Below are 8,422 nucleotides of genomic sequence, written 5' to 3'. Positions count from 1 at the left end.
CCAGGTTTGTATATGGAAATATAAGTTTGTTTATGTGTATGAAGCGACAATTATGCTTTTCAATATGTGTTGGAAAAAATGAAGCCGCTTTAAAGCAAAGAAAAAAGCTGAAGCATACGCCTGCTTTTTTGATTGTATTTCGGCCTTAACTTCTTTTTTCCATCGTACCCTTCTTTTATACCAGGAACTCCGTGTCCTTAACGAAATCCCTAATTTGTTTCCAGTTCCTGTTCCCATGCTGGGCCAGGTCCCGAATCACCGCTACACCGATATGGCTAACTCTTTGCCAAGAAAAAGCAGGGCAGCAGCAAAAGTAGTGTTCCAAGGTATTATCATCCTCGTGGTCCACCCGACCTTTCTATTGGTCCATATCGCTTTATATGTGTCCCGTACCCAAGGCCGTAGCCAGGATTTTAATTCGGGGGGGGGGGGGGGGGGGGTGGTGTTCAACTTAAAAAAAAATATTCATATAATCTCATGTGTAGAAAATTTTATTTATGCATAGGTATGTATACAATATTTTTATAATATTAAATTGAGCCGACGGGCTTTTTGGGCAGCAAATAAATCAATTACTTCTTCAGTCGGCACATTTATTCGGCGATGAACCGACATTAATGCCAATTCATTGAGTCTACTCTCGCTAGTCCAATTTCTAAGATACGTCTTTAATCTCTTCATTGTTGAAAATGAAAGTTCGGATGAGTACGTAGTAACTGCAGGGATGGAAAATGCAGTACTATAGTACTTTTTTCAATACTTTTTCACCCCGGTCAGTACCGTAGTACCCCCGCGAATGATTTAGTACCTTTTGTGCAGACATTTTTGAGTCGATATCAGATTTTTCAACTTAAAAAAAAATATTCATATAATCTCATGTGTAGAAAATTGTATTTATGCATAGGTATGTATACAATATTTTTATAATATTAAATTGAGCCGACGGGCTTTTTGGGCAGCAAATAAATCAATTACTTCTTCAGTCGGCACATTTATTCGGTGATGAACCGACATTAATGCCAATTCATTGAGTCTACCCCCGCTAGTCCAATTTCTAAGATACGTCTTTAATCTCTTCATTGTTGAAAATGAAAGTTCGGATGAGTACGTAGTAACTGCAGGGATGGAAAATGCAGTACTATAGTACTTTTTTCAATACTTTTTCACCCCGGTCAGTACCGTAGTACCCCCGCGAATGATTTAGTACCTTTTGTGTAGACATTTTTGAGTCGATATCAGATTTATGGTACAATAGCTTTGACAAAATATTTTAATATTTTGAGAAAGTCTTTATTAACCTTATTTGCTAATAGTCTTTTACAAATATGGCAAAACGGACATGTTCATGTGGGAAGAAAATCTCGATTTTGTAAAAGACATAGTCAAACACAGGATTTTATTGAACTTCAAGATTGTTTTAGGCGAAAAAAGAATGCGATTCTATATTATCGATTTTTTATTTCGGTAGAAAAATTTTATTTTATTTTATTTTATTTCTATATAGAATTTTTGCAAAATTTTATTTTTATAAAAAATTTTGTCAAAATTTTATTTCAATTGAAAATTTTGTACAAATTTTATTTCTATAGGAAATTTTTGCAAAATTTTATTTCTATAGAAAAAATTTTGCAACATTTTTTTCTACAGATTTTTTTTGCAAAATTTTATTTCTATAGAAAATTTTTGCACAATTTTATTTATATAGAAAATTTTGTCAAAATTTTATTTTCTTTAAAATTTAGTCTCTTGACAATAATTTTCCAGTGAAATTTTTGTTGAAATTTAGTAAAAAGTACCTTTCCGCTCAAAAAATACCTTTTTTGTACTTTCTTAAAAATTGTATTTTCCATCCCTGAGTAACTGGCAAAGTGACAAAAATTTTTAAAGAATATGCACGTTTGGAAATATCTCTTTATTGCACTCTCCAAGTGCTTCCATCGCTGAATTAGGCAGGTTCTTTTCGCAGGTTTTGCGCCATTTCATTTACACATGTGTGTTTGGCTGTTTCGTTGTTGTTGCTAAGGCCAAACAAAGCGAGTCATGTTCACAAAAAGAACAACAAACACACATAAAAAGTAGAAATACATTTTCCAAAAATGAAATTTGTGGTGCGAGAACAAAAACATTTTTTTTTTCATCGTCGTTTGACGGGCTTTTCAACTAGTATTCTATGATTTGTGCAAGTTTTATAGGTAAGCGTTTTTCAAAATAAAACCTCCAGCTTTTCTTCAACATCTTCGATAAGATTTTTCTATGCAGCTAAAAATATATATTTATTTATATAAAAATATTCATTCATTTCGGGGGGGGGGGGGGTTTGATCCCCCTCATCCCCCCCCTGAATACGGCCTTGCCCGTACCCATTTATCCAACTAGGCCCGCGTTGCCTCTATGGGCTTGGGCTTCCCTATATGTCCTAGCTCTTATCGCCAGGTTCATTTGCCTTTGCGTTTCCCCTTCTTGCGGCATGTCCCGACATGTTTCGTGGGTCCGTCCGTTCTCCCAACATCTTCAACCTCATTGCAGATATGGTGGCTTCTCTTTTGTACTGGTCTTTGGTCTTAAGTCCAGCATCGTCTCCATGTTGGTTGGCGTGGTCTGTTAAAATTTCTATGTTGCACTTTCTCTCCAGTGATGTCCACGTTCCGGTTGAAAGTTTCTCTTTCAACAGACTCCCGAAGTCAAATCTGGGGATCGGGTTTTGTATGGGGGGCTATATATAAGTATGGACCGATATGGACCAATTTTTGCACGGTTATTAGAGGACATATAATAACATCTCGTATTGAATTTCAACCAGATCGGATGAACTTTGCTCTTCCAGGAGTCTCCAGAAGTCAAATCTGGGAGACGGTTTAAATGGAGGATATACCTAAAAGTGGTCCCCATAGTCCAAAGTTTCAAGTCGTTATTATCGGCATTGACATTTTTCGTAATTTGCATACCTGCTAACAATAACTTCCATGGAAGCGAAAAAGTGACTGGCACAGGTTCTCGAGAGGGTAAAATTTTTAATTTTATTTTCATTGTTGTTTTTTTAATAATTTAATTTAATTCATTTGTCCAAATTTTTAAAGTGAAACGGCAAAATTGCGTAATTTCGATGACTTGTTAAAAACAACTTTATAGGAAGTGGAAAAAATTGGTGGACGATCCCGGGACGCGCTTAAAAATTAATCTTGCCATCCAAAACTGTTACTATAACACAAGTAATTCGATTGCAGATGACAGTCTTTATTAGAACTTTGTGCGCAATCCGATAGTTGCGAACTTTGTATGGTGCACAGCAATTTGAAGAATGGTCAGGTTGTCAAGGTTAGTTATTCAAGATCATTTTGAACCGTATATGGCGAACAGCAATTTTGACGAATAGACGGCTCCCATTCTACACATTCTAGCTATAATATTTAGTATTTTACCATAGTTACACATGGCTTGGCGATACACGAATAGTGGCGGAAAAGTATGATTTAAACATACTTCTAAATTTTATATTCTCAGACTGTTTATGAAGTTACCCAAAAATTTTAACCGCCCTAAAAGCATGCTTTATTTCTTATAATTTAAATGTTGTAAACAGTGGAAAGTGTGTGCCATCTATTGGTGGTTACTTAACAATAGTTAGCAGAGAATAAATTCGGCCATTGTGATCTCGGCGGTCGTCTTGGCGGCTTATGCGCTTTACAGACTATCAGTTATTCCGGACGACATTGCTCGTGTCGAACATATCCCAAATATTGGCCACATTATAAGGTAAGTCCGAAGGCATAATCGATACTGCTGCATGTTTATGGGATCGATAACATATTTACCGATTATTTAGTCATCAACGAATTGTCGTATCGATTAGACATACTGTAAGATTCTTTACAAACACAGACATTCCGTGATATTCAAAGGAATTAAATGGAACGAAGGAACGAGAGATGGCGGCGATGCCAAATATTAACACCAGTACGAATTATCAGAACGAGATCCCTGCCAGCATTTCAAAGTTCCATTTCATCCTCATCGCTACCACAGACTCGTAAATGTCACCACAACCATCGCGAACTGTGATGGGGGAAGCATATCAAAAAGTACAAAATGTACATGAAAGTATTTTGCCATCACTACTGTTAGAACCCAATAAACACAGGATGAGCGTTTTTCAAATGCAACAATTTTTCAGTTTGAGGGTAAATATAATTTTCAACATAAATTCAACTTGACTTGAAATAGCTCATCTTCAATACATCTTCAAATTGTTGGCGAATTACTTCCCATTTGCCAAAATGTTGACGAAATCTTTGAAAAGGTGTTGAAGATAATATGAGAAAACTTTGACAAAACACTACCCTAAAATGCAACGAAAAAACCATGTGGTTTTCAATACTTATTTGTGCAACGAAGTTCGTGGTCAATTGCAACCCAATAAACACAAACGTTTGAAAAATGCTAAATTTCAACAATTTGTCAAACATTTTTTCAAAGGATTAGGGTAATATTCAAGTTGAGAAATTGTTGAGAAAATCGCTTTCTCAACAAAAAACAGACATTACCCTCAACAGTGAAATTCAACACATTAGCAATAATATCTCAACTGTTATCCTCAAATTGAAATGCATCGCTACTCAATAATTTGTCAAACAATTTTCGATGCGAGTCAAATTCAAAATTAACATCGTTGCAAATACTTTTCAACCTAAATTTGTATGAATGATATCCCCACTTCAAATTGAAAGTCAAAGCCAAAATTCTATGAATTTTGTATAATTTATTCATTTTCATCAAAATAAAATATATAATACACTGCACTACATAATACACTACAATACCAATTGATAAATAATAATCTTATTAAACATATCAACAAATAAGAACAAAAAAAAAAAAAAACAAACAACAAAACTTTAAATATCTTAAGCATTAAACAGTAAACACTTTTGCATTGATAATTCGATTTCCTTCCTTTTGGTTCATTCCTTTTATTAACATGCGGGCAATTTGAAATTAGGAACGTACTGGACCGCGTGTTAGAATTGATTTCCAGCAGAAGGAATTCACAAAATATCCATTTTAAACTGATAATAGCATATGAATTAAACTGACGATGTGATGCACATTTTCATCCAGAAGCTGTTGAGTTCAACAATTTGTTGTTTTTAACAATTTTAATTGGTTGCACTTGTAATGTTTCTGGAAACTTTTTCTTGTCGATGAGCCACTCATTTTTCATTGATCAGCTTCTTATTGTTTGCAAGAATGTAGCATCCAAAGATTTTAGTTTTCTGCAAAGAGATTTAAATTTAGTGACTTCTTTAAAGTGTTGATTTAATTTTTCATATTGACGTACCAATTATTATAAACTATTTGATGCAGTTCCAGTTAATTGCCCAGCATTTTTTCATTGGCCAGCTTTTTAATGTTTTCAAGAACGTAGAATCCATAATTTTAGTTTTCTGCAAGAGATATACATTTAGTGACTTCCTTAAAGTTTTATTTCATTTTTTATTTTCACTTACCTATTTTTATAAACTATTTGGTTATTTGTCTAAAATTTTCCATGTTTTTATTTCTTGCAATTGACCACGAACTTCGTTGCACAAATAAGTATTGAAAACCACATGGTTTTTTCGTTGCATTTTAGGGTAGTGTTCTGTCAAAGTTTTCTCATATTATCTTCAACACCTTTTCAAAGATTTCGTCAACATTTTGGCAAATTGAAAGTAATTCGCAAACAATTTGAAGATGTATTGAAGATGAGCTATTTCAAGTCAAGTTGAATTTATGTTGAAAATTATATTTACCCACAAACTGAAAAGTTATTGCATTTGAAAAACGCTCATCCTGTGTTTATTGGGAAGAAATAAAAAAATGGAAAATTTTAGACAAATAACCAAATAGTTTATAAAAATAGGTAAGTGAAAATAAAAAATGAAATAAAACTTTAAGGAAGTCACTAAATGTATATCTCTTTGCAGAAAACTAAAATTATGGATTCTACGTTCTTGAAAACATTAATAAGCTGACCGGTGAAAAAATGGTGGACAATTAACTGGAACTGTTTCAAATAGTTTATAATAATTGGTACGCCAATATGAAAAATTAAATCAACACTTTAGAGAAGTCACTAAATTTAAATCTCTTTGCAGAAAACTAAAATCTTTGGATGCTACATTCTTGCAAACATTAAGAAGCTGACCAATGAAAAATGAGTGGCTTATCGACAATAAAAAGTTTCCAGAAACATTACAAGTGCAACCAATTAAAATTGTTAAAAACAACAAATTGTTGAAATCAAAAAACTTCTGGATGAAAATGTGCAGCACATCGTCAGTTTAATTCATATGCTATTATCAGTTTAAAATGGATATTTTGTGAATTCCTTCTGCTGGAAATCAATTCTAACACGCGGTCCAGTACGTTCCTAATTTCAAATTACCCGCATGTTAATAAATTTTAATGCTGTTTTATGACACCAAAAGGAAGGAAAACGAATTATCAATGCAAAAGTGTTTAAGATTTTTAAAGTTTTGTTGTTTGTTTTTATTTTGTTCTTATTTGTTGATATGTTTAATAAGATTATTATTTATCAATTGGTATTGTAGTGTATTATGTAGTGTAGTGTATTATTATATATTTTATTTTGATGAAAATTAATAAATTATACAAAATTCATAGAATTTTGGCTTTGACTTTCAATTTGAAGTGGGGATATCATTCATACAAATTTAGGTTGAAAAGTATTTGCAACGATGTTAATTTTGAATTTGACTCGCATCGAAAATTGTTTGACAAATTATTGAGTAGCGATGCATTTCAATTTGAGGATAACACTTGAGATATTATTGCTAATGTGTTGAATTTCACTGTTGAGGGTAATGTCTGTTTTTTGTTGAGAACGCGATTTTCTCAACAATTTCTCAACTTGAATATTACCCTAATCCTTTGAAAAAATGTTTGAAAAATTGTTGAAATTTAGCATTTTTCAAACGTTTGTGTTTATTGGGAAGAGCCATTTTATTTTTTGTGAAACGCCAAGCGCAACCAGCTTGTTATATTTTATTCAAATAAAAACGAAAATAAAGTTCTGAAAACATAGATATTACGCTTAAAATTGTGAAAGGTATATGGTGAACAATTTTCGACTTTCCAAATAGAATAAAGTGATCGTTTTTCAAATATTTTTCCAGGCACGCTGTCTCCATCGAAAATAAACAAACTGGCTGATAGACGCTGCAATATTTAACTTGCTACTTAAAACTCAACATTATTCTTTTATTAATGCAAAAAATTATGTTAAATGTGATGAGATAAACCGAAAAATGTTATATTTATAAGAAATTATAAATGTTTAATGAAATCAATAAACATCTACACAATCGTGTTTTACTTGACCACAATGATTCTTCTACAATTACCTTAAAATGCACTTTTTCTGATAGTTTGCATGGGTTATTATTGGCGTCCTTCGAAATTGATCTAAATAGGCACCTAATAATTGCACTGATGAGAAACTTTTTCGTAGTAACTTGGCGTGGAACAACTTCTCAATAGTGACGGCGCTTTTCCAACGAGTTTTTGATGTCGTATATGATTGTTTTCGACGTAGTGGGGATTCTCAGAAGCGCCCCCAAATTCAAAAAATGTTGGCAGGGATGGAACGATTTAAAGGAACTACTTCCACTGTACAAATGGAACGATAATTCTGAATCACTACGGTGAACGATTTTGCCCAAGACTAACTTGGTGTTTCACAAAAATGACTCTTGTAGCAATAGTGATTTCAAAATACTTTCATATACATTTCGTACTTTTTGGTACATTTTCCTATCACAGTTCGCGTTTGTTGTAGTGTCACTACGAGTCTGTGATACTGCTGGGGGTGAAATCGAAATTTGAAATGCTGGCAGAGATGTAATACAACGCTTGTAAATCCCAAAAACTACTCTGTGTGCAAAATAAATATAACAACAAGATAACGTGAACATCAATTTGATGTAAAATCTTGAGAACTCACAAATCTAATGCGCACGTTTTCAAATCGTTTCATTTATACTACGTCCGCACTAAACTAGGATTTCTACCGAAATCCTCGTAAACTAGGATTTCTACCGAAATCCTCCTAGATCTCAGTAGATTTGCAATAGGCAAATATCAGCTGGCGTGTAGACTGCCTTGTACAACTGTGGTTTTAGTACTAAAAATGCGTTTTTTGCAACCCTGCCCCAATTTTCCTTGTAGATAAATGTGTGTGTGCGTGTGCACATACGGGTTTGTGTTTGTATTGATATATTTACAAACAGCTGCTAAATCCTCAAATCAACGAAATCTCGTTATTTTGCCAATCCGAACACTTGAGATTTGTAAATAGATTTGAGTTCTAAATAGCGAGATTTCGTGCCTAGTGCGAACGTAGTATTAAGTCATTATAATAACA

The 8,422-nt window shown here is 33.3% G+C and overlaps 2 long non-coding RNA genes across 3 annotated transcripts; one reads left to right on the top strand and one right to left on the bottom strand.

Moving 5' to 3' along the window:
- Positions 1 to 4,736: 4,736 nt before the first annotated feature.
- Positions 4,737 to 5,843, bottom strand: LOC142229489 (uncharacterized). Of its 2 annotated transcripts, XR_012720418.1 has the most exons (4): positions 5,790 to 5,843; positions 5,505 to 5,670; positions 5,336 to 5,441; positions 4,737 to 5,270 (listed from the first exon to the last, which is right to left on the bottom strand). It is a non-coding gene; the product is annotated as an uncharacterized LOC142229489 (long non-coding RNA). The 2 variants fall into 2 exon arrangements; XR_012720417.1 differs by having other exon boundaries at positions 5,505 to 5,834.
- Positions 5,844 to 5,851: 8 nt separating this feature from the next.
- LOC142229488 (uncharacterized) lies at positions 5,852 to 6,396 on the top strand. Its single transcript, XR_012720416.1, has 3 exons — positions 5,852 to 5,899; positions 5,964 to 6,069; positions 6,135 to 6,396. It is a non-coding gene; the product is annotated as an uncharacterized LOC142229488 (long non-coding RNA).
- Positions 6,397 to 8,422: the final 2,026 nt, after the last annotated feature.

Source organism: Haematobia irritans, chromosome 3, assembly GCF_050003625.1.
Source record: "Haematobia irritans isolate KBUSLIRL chromosome 3, ASM5000362v1, whole genome shotgun sequence".
Classification (NCBI taxonomy): Eukaryota; Metazoa; Arthropoda; class Insecta; order Diptera; family Muscidae; genus Haematobia; species Haematobia irritans.
The sequence above is the reverse complement of the archived record's forward strand: the minus strand, read 5'-3'. Positions and strand labels throughout refer to the sequence as shown.